Source organism: Sander vitreus, chromosome 13 (genome assembly GCF_031162955.1).
Source record: "Sander vitreus isolate 19-12246 chromosome 13, sanVit1, whole genome shotgun sequence".
Lineage (NCBI taxonomy): Eukaryota > Metazoa > Chordata > Actinopteri > Perciformes > Percidae > Sander > Sander vitreus.
In genome coordinates this window covers 16757989-16770356 of record NC_135867.1, presented here as the reverse complement: position 1 = coordinate 16770356, position 12368 = coordinate 16757989, and positions in this window count along the sequence as shown.

Sequence of the window (12368 nt, the reverse complement as noted above, 5' to 3'; positions counted from 1 at the left end):
CGTGCCTTTGCGATGAAAACTTGTAGTGGTTATGACCATATCAGTGACTATGTAACTACAATGAAATGGGCCAAATGATGTATGTGGCTTGCACACTGATAGCGTTCGAGAAGGCTATAGCTGTAGTCTTGTACTGAAGTCCCGGTGTAGCAGGAAAAGGTAAACAGTGTGCAGATTGCTCCGAGAAGCAATCCTTGCAAGCCACAGACATCATTTGGCCTGTTTCCATATAGTTACATAGTCACTGATATGGTCATAACCACTACAGTGCTCAATTACCTATTTTTGAGGGGGAATAAACACCAAGTTTTCGTGGCGAAGGCATGACCTGTCCTCTGGAGGACATAGCCAGACCACCGGGCGCTCACTGGATTGTTTTCGGGAGCGGGACGTGACGAAGGCGGGGAGAAATGAGAAGCAAGCACGGGGTCGGGTTTTTTTCAATCGAAAGTACTCGCATATTTATAGCGATCAAGATTAACGTAAAAATTGGCCAGAATTCTCCTTTAAGTATAATTGTGTTTTAATATTTCATTAATTTTCAAACTAAATTTGAAATAATAAATAAAAATAATTGTAACATAATTGTAATTAGCATAATTCCTCTAGTGTGTGTACTAAAGTGTGATTGTTTTCCTACTTTTTATAATTCACCAAATGCATAGACAAGTGCAGATAGCTGAAACTAATACAGCCCTGCAATAATCAGGGTAAAGAAATGTTGTATATTGTTAAGAAGATCTAGTCAGCAGTTACTTAAGCTGTTCTTTCACTGTCATAATACACTGACCAAAATGCTGGCATTGCCCTCTCTTAATACATACATACTATTGATAGCTCAGTGTAGTTCTGTACGTTCCTCCGTTCTGTTCACCCACACACAACTTTGGAATTGTACTTGAAAAGCCATATCTTAACCAGTAGCTTATAACAATATGCTGATTAATATTGCATGCTGTCGGAATACCTCACCTCCTTTTGTTTGATTTTATTGGATTCTTTGAATGTGGTTAAACACATTTATGGCATCTTTGGCATATAAAAGTGAGACAAAATGAATAGTTGTAAAACATAGATATGATCAGTATTAGTAAAGAGCTTTGGTCTAGGCTAACCTGTGTTTCTTCTACAGGCTAACTTTACATTGTGCTAGCTAATATAAAAGCCACCATAAAAAAGCAAAGTCCCACAACGGCAGAGTAAGTGTTAGATTTAGAAATATTATTAATATCAATAATTTGGAAAAAGCACAATATAACTTAATGCTAGAGGGACATTACAACAAGCCACTAGATGTGTGTTAGCAGACAGTTGCCTTATATATTCAGCTTATTTGGTAAGAAAAGCTATCTGGTGCTACTGGATCAGTAAAGTGGATCAGTGATGTGAATTTTGCATCACACCCTTTGTAGCTCAAAGATTGTTAGCCATTAGCAGCATACTTAGTCAGGGCAGACAAGTCGTCTTTATGACAGCTAATGCAAAATAATCCCATATAGCCAGACCTCTGTCTTGTTAAATTCACAGTGGTTTAGAGAATTGTTGGCACAATAGTTATTAAGAAAAATCATTACCTGATGGAGTATCCGTCTTTATTTTTCTCAGAGTGACCTTTCTCAACATGTACAGTTGGACTTGTCATACCAAGACAAGCCCAGGTGTAAGAGGTAACAATGGTTTATCTTATGTTCCAGAAAGCTATAAGACAGTATGCCCAATATCAGGGGATGAGATCATGAGCATGGAAGAGTGACATGGTTCCATAATAATCCTGCCAATGTCCAAATTTGAGAAAATTAAGCCAAAGTAAGTAAATAATTTAGATTTGTCAATGTCTTTTTGGGTGTGGAAAAAGCACTGAAATTTGACTATATTTAGTTTTATTTCCCTTTCATTCTAAATTCAATATTAGTTATATTGCTCCAACGTTCATATTGGGCTAAAGGAATTCCAAGATTAGGATTTGTGTGAGATTTGTGGAGATTTTCTGGATTATACTCCTAAAAGATTTACAAAAATGAGACAGTGAAAACAAAGTTGTGTTTTGATAGACTACAGTATAAGCCAAAAACCTTGGATTTTAATGTACATGCTCTTATCACAACAAAAGATCCACGTCTGATGACAAATCATCCCTTTGATGAGCTACAGCGCTGTTTGCTTGTGAAAGCTCAGACATTAGTTGTTATTACTTCCTAATTCTGCACTTGCTTCACCACAGAACTAAAATACTACATACTATTATTAGTGGTTTAACATGAGTTTAGTTCTACACAAATGGTTTAACCATTCTACTATGATAGATAGTTTCCTCAGTTTTGAATGTCTGTTTAACACGCCCTTTGATTTCACACACACCAAAGCAATGCTTTGATTAGAAATTCCCATGCTGTAATACAGAATTATGTCTGGGCTCATGGAGAATAATGGGCTTACTCTAAATTCAGCTGGATAAGAACTATGATAAAAAGTCTGCAATGCCATGCAATTTAAGGCTTGTAATGTTATATCAGTGCTACAAATAACTGCAAACTGCTTCAGTGAGATTTTCTAATTCTATTCTATATAAGTATTTGTTAGATGTTGAGACTGAGGAAGTAACAAGGTCATGTCAGCAGAGGTGGTAAAAAGTGGGCAGTTAGTTTGTTTTCTTAGTTAAAATCTGTTAAAATGAATGGCAAAATATGCATTGTGCATTTAAAACTTGTTTTATTTCCTTACTGTGTTGACATTTTTGTATCTATGTCAGGTTAGTAAAATATAATTATGTCCTATTTTTAAAGTAATCTTCTATGTGCAATAATTGTAGAGAGAAGATATTATCAGGAATCTAGTGGATATCATCTGCTTGTCTCACTGCATGAGTGCCAGTCCCCCCCCCCAACTTTTAGAAACTTGACAAACAAGTCACCCATTTTCCTATGACTAAAGAAAACATTGGTGTTTTATATATAACGTCTCGTTTCTAAAGTCATTGGTATCCAGTACTGCTGCAACACTGCAGCTTGCAAACAGCTGGCTGAAATCCGCCATTAGACAGAAGAGCAGGATTTGGTCAGCTGCTTCTGGTGTGAATGCAGATTAGTTTTACAGTTCGTACATAATGTCACAACCAATAATCTCCATTAATCTCTGGTTTAAATTCATCAAATGGAATGAAAGCTGCTTTTAGAGCCGCAAAACTATTTAGAACAGAATTTCGTGCTTTCAGAGAGGACACACATGTAAGTCTTATGGATTCCACAGCTACGTCCACTAGGTCTGAATAAAGAATATGCCTTTTATCAAAGTAAAGAATACTAGGCCAATATCTGGGGAGCAGTCAGTGGTTCGTTTTATGTGGGCTTGAGATACCTTGATATGACTATAACAACATTTAGATGAAGACAAGAGTCATGTAAGCGGTTATATTACCATGTTACTACGATCTTATTTATTTGTAAAATGATTATTGTGGTGTTTATTATTAGAGGGTTGTTTGAATTATTACTGCTGAGTAAGCCTTTCCATCACAGACGTCAGAAGTTGCATCATTTGCTAAATAACTTGAAGTGTCTGATATTTCTAGATTATCCAACTGTATTTACATCTTGCATTCAATCATTAAATCTCAAGTCCTTTGCATTAAAGTTGCAGTCGCACTGAAATTACACTGTAAGTTACTGCCAGTTGCAGAACTGAAATAACTCTTAAACATTGATGAAAAAATCATAATCCTTTATATAGTTAGTTATTTCCCTTTTGTATCGCTATAGGCTACTGTTACTGACTAGCAGCAATCAGCTGTTTGTTTAGTAACAACCAACTTCTAATCTGAGATGAAAAAGAAGAATTTACAGTACATTTCCTACTAAACAGAACAGCAGTCAAGCAAAAGGAATTAGAGTATTTTGGCTTGAGTCTTGGTGATCACAGTTTATACCCTGTCTCTTCTTTTCCAACAATTAGGACTCTGAATTTTTCAACCCACTGAAGAATGTCGCTTCACCACAATGAGGCAGTATATGATCAGGATCAGGAAGCAGGAGAAACAGCAAAAACTTTAAAGGGATGAGTCCGTTGGGAATGTCACAGCAGTTGTTAGACTCCCTGCCCCTGCGGCTGGAGCTGTGTCAAAAACACTCAAAAGCCCACAGTCACGGCACAGCCTGTGAGATATGCACAAGATAACAACTGTGAAAGTCACTGCCATTTGGGTTTTACTTTGTTCACAATAGGAAGCCATCTTTCTAGTGTTACTCCTATGCTGTTAATACTGCATTCAGTGTATTCTTTTTCCTAAACTAACCGTAATAGTATCCCTCAGGGAGAAGCCATGATGTACAGTGTTGGGCCTAGGTCAAAAAGATGCCCAGTTATAACACTGAGCTGTTATGTAGATAAAAACATCCATAGTTGCCCCCAGTGCTGGATAAAAAAACAAGAATCAGTAACATTTAATGCAGCAGTATTAGATACGATTGATACCTTACAAACATGGTGTCCTGAATACAATTGTCTTTCTTTTGTAATCCCAATTAACATGCCAACATAAAAATTATCCCTGAGACAAATCACAAAAAATATAAATATGGAACACAAACCTGCTTTATAATATGGCCTATTCATTTCCCCACCTGATACAGTACCACTGTTTCTATTGGTCTGCTCTTTAGACTTGTATCCTACTGCGTTATGAAGGCAGTTTAAGTTTGCCCTGCCTTTTGAATCATTCAGTAATTTGCAGCTATCTTGGGCTGCAATACTCTTCCTTCACAGGCTGCAGCCAGTGCATGTAATTAAATATTTAAAGCGGGGGGGTTTTCTGGGCACAGCATGAAAGGTTGTTGACAAAATTAACCCTTTAAAGTCACAAAGAGTATCAGAATTAAACAGAAAATCAGGGGCCAAAGTAAAAAAAAAGCACATCAGTAATAGACAGTTTGAAATCTGAAAAAAGATCTTTTTGTCTTGTACTATAATTTAGCATGACCATATTTGTCATTTTGCGACCAGAAAACCGTAACAGAACAGAAAACAAATCAATCATTCACCACCATTAATAAAACATCATTGTCAGTCTGTTTTGGCCTAGAGTCTGGAATGTGTTGTATTCAGAAAATAAAGTAGTTTTATGCTCTAAATCTGTACGTGGCCAACAGATGGACTACTTGGGTGAACAAAAGCTGCCAATAATTTCTTTAATGGCTATTAAACCTTCTTTCATATGCATTTTGCCTTGTTTACATATATCTACAGTTCTATTATTAACCCTGTTTTGTCTGGTAATCCAGCTCTGAATCAATGCATTTAAATGGCATCACTCTGAAAAACCCAAGGAAGCTCATTTTTCAATGATCTGAAACCTAATTAAGCTGCTTTGCTCCCTCAAATAATAAACTGGTTATTGTGGCATGTAAAATGTTTTTCTACCCACTTCTTGTGCTTGTTATCTCTGCAATCTCATACTGACTGGGTTTAGATTCACAGTTGATGGATACTTTTTATGAACAGTATAATTGCCCGTTATACCAGAGTTGTTGTCAGGAGTGTCAAGATCACTGTTGAGATCAACATTGTTTTGGCATGTTGTAAGTAACCTACTTTTGCTCCATCCAAGAAGGCAAGGTGAAGCTGGCGGGCACAAATTTTCATGTTTTTTCTCTTGTAGATCTTTCTAGCTGTGGGCGTAGCACCATAGAAAACACATTCCATAATACAGCATGAACTGGTTTATAGATGTCAACAGTGGTCCTCAATCGCAGGGTATCAACGGTTTATGTAAACAGCATGTGTCTTCAATGTCAACCTCAGCTTTTGCCACAAAACATTAAATAATATGTGCATTGTCTTGTTGCCAATGTCAATCGAGGCCTCAAGTTCAAACTTGAACAATGTTACAATTTGTGTATGCTACGTATCTAAATTTTTTATGTGTGTATATTTTTGTGTTTGGTCATAGGTGCTTTGGCAGCAGACGTCTGTTTTAAAAGTGTATGTAAGTCCATGCTGTTTAGAATATGCAACTTGTAAAATTGATTTATTACAGCAGTTTGTGCATGAAACCTGCTCGTCAGTTATTCATTTGTAGCTCTGGGTGCTTCTTCATTACAGCGTCTTCTCACCAGGGTGTCAGGTAGATTCACAGGAAGCAGCATGACAGTGAAGGACAGTGCAGAAGATAACATTTCACTGCAGACTCATTCATTTACCACAGGCCCCCTGTCCACTGCTTCACTATACCGTGCACCAGTTTCTGTGTCCTCACCTGGTTTTATCTGTAAATTTGAGCATTGTATGTTACGTCAAGATTTGAATACCAGGAACTGCAGTCTTTTGGCAATTTGTTTTAGGTCATGTTATGATAACATGAACGTTTGTAGTTCCAATACAGAAAACTGAGCATTTACTGGGACTGGCATGCTACTTATATTCAGTTACAAAACTATTTTAACCCACATATTCTACCTTTTTTAAACATAGGCTGCATAAACTAAAACAAGTCTCTTCCATTTCCTGCATCACTTTTAGCTTCAGAGAGTTTCATAAGGTAGGCTATGCACACAATTTAAGTGTTTGGGTGTGTTATTCTTTGGGTAATTGTCTGAATTTCTATAAAGTGCATTTGCTATAATTCTGTGTCAGCAAGCATATGCATGTTTTCCTGCGTCAGTTATAATATGGCTAGTTTGTCTGCATTTGCACAATGATTCAAGCTTGATTAGTGCCATGTAGTCCTAAAAAATATAATACATTTAAGTGAGCGTTTGTCCAAAAGTGTAATATAACTGTCAGTTATAAATGCCCCAAAGAAAGGAGACAGTGTCCATGACAGGAACTTCAACAAAACGATAGGGAACAAAAGGATCATGGGAAGGGCAACTGTGTTTGTGTGCAGCGTGCTGAAGTGTTGAAAAGAGGGGCTGCCGGCACTCCCGCTGGGCGCCTCCCGGTGTATTTAAGGGACGTGTCCGGCCATGTTCACTCCACACACACAGCACATATCCCGAGAGAAGGTTTGTTTCCTCAGGTATGTTGTAGGTGTGGATTGATGTGTGTCTTAACATGAAAATACTTTAAACAGAATGGAATGGCTTGTTAGCAGTGTTTGGAAGTAGACCAATACAATATCATGTTTCCCTCAACAACGAAGGGATCTCCTACTTTTAGCCAGAGGCTTATATCAGCAGAGTTAAGAGAAAACATGCATTCATAGCGGAGCGGATTTGAATTGCCTAATTCTGTGGTCCGTGATTGAGCTATGCCATCCTGAACGTAACACAGAGGAGGAGCTGATACAAGATTATGACTCTGCTGACTCACACAATAGCTTGTAAACAGCTTGACACACACATACCTGATTATATACAGTATGTATGTGGATATTTAGACACATTTCAATTCACCGTCGTCCCACTATAAGAAGACCAGATACTTGACAGCCACATCCTCAGCAACTCATGCATGCTTACTGTGTTTCTAAACACTGTGACGCCATCAAGTTGTATATCCTGGAGCTTTTCCAGAGTGAATGATTTGGGAAAGATAGCAAAAAATCCCGACAGTGGTTTCATCCATTTTTTTAAGGACATACTTTAACTTCACAAATAACACATCTGAGTGGTTTAATTCACACGCAAAGTACAAGGGACACAATATTGTTGCTAATTTGGACAATATTTGGTTCTGATAATTAAAGATAAAAGTATGCGTGTCTGACTGAGATTACTCCGGCATGTACTGTATGCGTGTGGGGGCGTGTGTTTTGGTAGTAGGCTGTTTCTCTATCCTTTACCCTTGCTTTCTTCTGACCTTCCACCAGTGCCTCTGCTCATTATTGTGTTGCTTTAATCTGGAGGGGACAGGACTGGGTGCAGAAGTGTATTTATCTTCCTGCACAAATAGGACCTCTTTCCGTCTGGTCCCTGCTCAGCTTGTTGTTGAAAGATTGTGAGCAGCGTAGAGCAAGCTTCAGTATGTGCGTGTGTTTGTGTGTGTGGGTGCGAGCGTGTGCACGGGTGAACTGAGATGTGTCCCAGCTGGCCCACAGACCAGCACACTAACCATCACCTCACTGCAGCAAATGCAGACAAAAGAGTAATATATCTACCCTGTGATATTGATACCCCTTAACTCCGGGTAGGGTTTTACCCTAAATGAGAAAGCGACATTCTTCACAGAGGTCTGTTGTACGTGTAAAAGCCACTAAGATCAGTGTTACAGAACGTCCCTGTAGTGTGAGCCCTGTAGCCCCGTTCCCGCTTTTCCTCCATCAGATCTGGTAGGATGTGTACTTTTGCTATGTATTGTCTAGGCATGTTCCTTTTCATTCCCTTGTTGTCTCCATGACATTAGGCCTGCAAGCCGGCAGTTATCATACAGCAAATGGAAAACAGTATTGGCAAACCAGCATTACAAAACAACACAAAATGTACCATGAAAAATAATACAAAGGATGGCTTCTCTGTTTATCCTGTCAAAACTCTGTAAAGCCATTCTGATAAGTTTTTGCGGTCAACGAGTTGCCACTAACCTGTTGTACCCTGTCTACAAACATGGTTTAGTATTATAGCATTACTACATGGCTTTTTGAGCAATAATTAATACTCTTTTGGCTAAAACTCAACTATTAGATTTTAGGCTAAAGCCTTCATACTGCTCCTCCATCACTAAGCTGCTCATACTGGTGGTGGCTTGCCTATTTAGAACAATTACAGCTTTAGCTAGCTTTGACCTCCTTCTTAGTACCGGGGTTGTCAGTCACTGGTGCGCTTGCTGCTGAATTTAACTTCTTCTAGAGGAGTGGAGAGGGTTTTCTGGGCCTGTGCAGTCATCCTGTCGCTCTAAGATGACCCAACCACAGACCTGGCTTCCTGTCAGCCATGTCTGGCTTGCCAAAGCACAGTGTGAGGCCATCCTGGCACAGCAAACTGGGACTACTCTCTTGCCCACTTATCAAGCTCACTCAGTTTGAGACCGCCTTGATCTGGGCTTATGCCGCCAAAGCGTGATCTAAGCTTACACATGCGTAGTGCCCTGTTTTCCAGGAAAAGTCTTCATTGGTGAAAAACAAACAAAGAGATAAGACAGACTGTTGATAAGCTCAGCCATGAGAGGCAAAAGCAGAAATGCAAATGATTTGACCAAGAAGCTGGTTTTACTCTGTGTGAAACTCCTCTGTGTCCTCATTGTGACATTGTTTGTGCTGCTCTAAAAGCACATTCTGGAGATAAAGGACAAGTGCAGAGCACAAAAGGAATTTGATTTGATGCGAAGAATGCAAAGCAGAGAGCGGATGCACGCATGTTTTTGAAGGGGGACGGTTGCTGATAAGAGCACAATCATTCCTTGTTTTCCCTTGTGTAAATTTACACTTCTGCAGTTTAAAGTCGATTTTGAACATGCATGAACAGTTGATTGACATATTAGTTTACAGTACAGGGACATTTATTTCAATCCACTATTTAAATGTATATGTACATGTGTACTATTTACAGTCATTGCTCAACAAGATTTGTGAAGGTTGGGGAATAATTTGTAATCTTTCCTGGGATTAGGATTGTGATAAATACAGCTCCATCCTGTCCAGGTGTGCATTTACAGACAATACAAATGAAACCATTTATGGCTATACTGTACATCACTCATTAGTTTCTTGGAATTGTTTTCACAATGATGACATGTAAGATGTATAGATGGCTTGCAAGGGAAAAATGGTTGCGCCATGGAAAGAAAAATGCAAGCCTGGTGTTATGCTGTGATTCAGATGTTTCGTAAATGAAATATAGGACCCTGGTTTGTATTAGGTACACTATGAGTGGGAAAAAAGGTCAGTTTTGAACACATCAATGACCAATGTGCTTCTTCTGTTTACATGTGGATGCACCTGTGTGTTTGTATGCGCATGTCTATTTGCGTGTTTGAGGGGGTATGTTTGTATTTGAGTGTGACAGTGTATACTTTGTCGGCCTGAGGACACTTAGATTGAGTGTGTGCTGTTCTCTCTGGTGAGAGCACACATATGTGTTTGCATGAAGACCTGGTTCTATGTGGGTGTGTGTTTGATAAACTGTGAGAGCATGTGGGAGACTGTTTGTCTATTCATCTGTGTGAGAGCAGGAGAGACAGAGCAGAATGAGGAGGTGGAAGATATCTGCTTCCAGCCTCTATCTTCAAGTCAATCTGCTCACAGTCACACAAACCTCTTTATCTCTCCCTTAGACAGAAGGGAGGGAGACAGGCAGAGAGAGAGAGACAGACAGACAGACAGAGAGGAAGAAAAAAAAACATTTAAAAAGAGGAAAAATACAGAGTAAAAGAGAGATTCAATCAGGCAGCCTTAAGAAGATAGAGCGGATTTTTGTTTAAGAGGATCATCAGAGTCATGCTCAGACAGCATCTGTCATTAAAAATATTTGTGCTATTTCAGTATCACAGCAATAGGCTATTATTGTCCAATTGAGAAGCTATTTGTTGTCAGAATGTAGCACGTCAACTTTGATAAAAAAAAAAAAAATTAATCAAGTGGAAAATTTGCTACTTTAGCCACAGTGGAAGTTGAGTGGCAATTGACATCCTTTGCAACTTCTACTGTCTTTTCTCACACACACACTTCACCACATAAACATGACTGATGCCAAAAAGAGGTGTCAATATCAGTCATGAAACTGAAAAACACCCAATTGTGTCTCACTGTTGGTCTGTCTGCCTGCAGAACAAGCAGAACGAGCAAGAAAAGAGAGAGAAAAATCAAATAAATCAACCTCAGCTTAATTGCACGTCTGACACAAATGTATGGCTGTCATTTGCAGTGCAGCTCTGGCAGCCGTCCACATAAGGAAGACGATCAGTAAAATTTTGGAAGCACAGAGATCACATCTGGCAACAGGAACAGGTGTGTGTGTGTGTGTGTGTGTGTGTCTGTCTGTCTGTCTGTCTGTCTGTCTGTCTGTCTGTGTGTGTGTGTGCGCACGCGCGCCGTGCGACGAAACTGCAGTGGTGCTGGCCTGATATTGTAGTATTATGCCCCATTGGCTGATGAGTTGCTATGCTCATCTCTTGTTCCTCTCAGCCCCAATCAAACCTGTCACAATATGAGTCAGCGTGGCCATAAGTGGAAAAGATGCCTCTTACCATTTAGATCAATCAGTTATCTGACATATCAGTCAGATTTTATCCGTTGCGGAGCCACATCCGTAGCTGAGAGAGGCACTGGTAGTGTGGTGTGCTCATGGAAGCTGGATAATGACAGATGGAGGAATAGAGCTGGAGAACTGAACAAACTGAGCGGCTAAAGAGCTGAAATCTCATTTTCTCAGTGGCCTTGAGAGTGGAGCATGCTCAGTGCTGATGCTTGTCATCTCTCCCTCTCAGAGATGCTACTGCAGTGCTTCCCAGCAGGCTTGGCACAGGCTTACTCATGGACATCTCTCTTATGGAGCAATACAGTGGCCAGGCTGCAGCAGCTCAATGGATACCCCTCTCTGTGTTTCTTTGTTTCACTCTCTGTTTCTCAGTTTTGCTCGGTCTCTCTTCATCGCTCTCCCATGTTACCTTTCTTTTTATTTCTGCCTCTTACTCTTCCTCCCATTGTATTTCTTACACATTTGTTCCTACTTCCTCGCTTGCATCCTTTCTTGTCTCTCTCTCCCTGTCTCCCATCCTCACTCCGCCCTTACACATCTCGCTCGCATACTCTCGTTGCTACCCTTAAGACTGTGGTTACCATGGTGACAGCTATGTGCTGCGGAAACGTCAAAGACCTGAATCCACCCAGGATCACTTCCTTGTTTAACACATTTGTTCTAGCTGTTCCTCTCAGATTTCTAAATACCAAAACAGGCATGCTTGGTTTGAATTCATCCATCCATTTGCTATGTTGTAAATGAGGCAGTGAATGGGATATCTGGTCTCTTTCTGTGATCCTGATCTCAGCTGTTGCTGAGCAGAGTCATTAGTAACACTCAGATTTGAAATCTCGGTTGACCTTGGCACAGCTGACCTTGAGAAATAGCCCCTACCTTGGGCCTCCAGATGTCACTGACATTGATTTGTGTGGTGTCTGTTTTTAAGGCGGCTTCACCAGCCCATATACAGGGCCCATCATACTGAAAGCCACTTGCACAGACACTCACAGCACATACATATTAACACACGGAAACAGGGGCGCAACTACCCAGTGTCAGAGGGGTATGCAGCAACAATTTTGGCGCCCAAAAAAATAAATAATTATTATTTTTATATATATATATATATATAATATATCAGGGCTCAACATTAACAGTTGCCCTGTTGCCCTTGGCAACCAAATTGTGACAATTGGCAACCTAATCATCACCCCTGGTTGATGTGATTTGAGTGGTGAGTGGCTTTCCATCTCTGTCTGCACT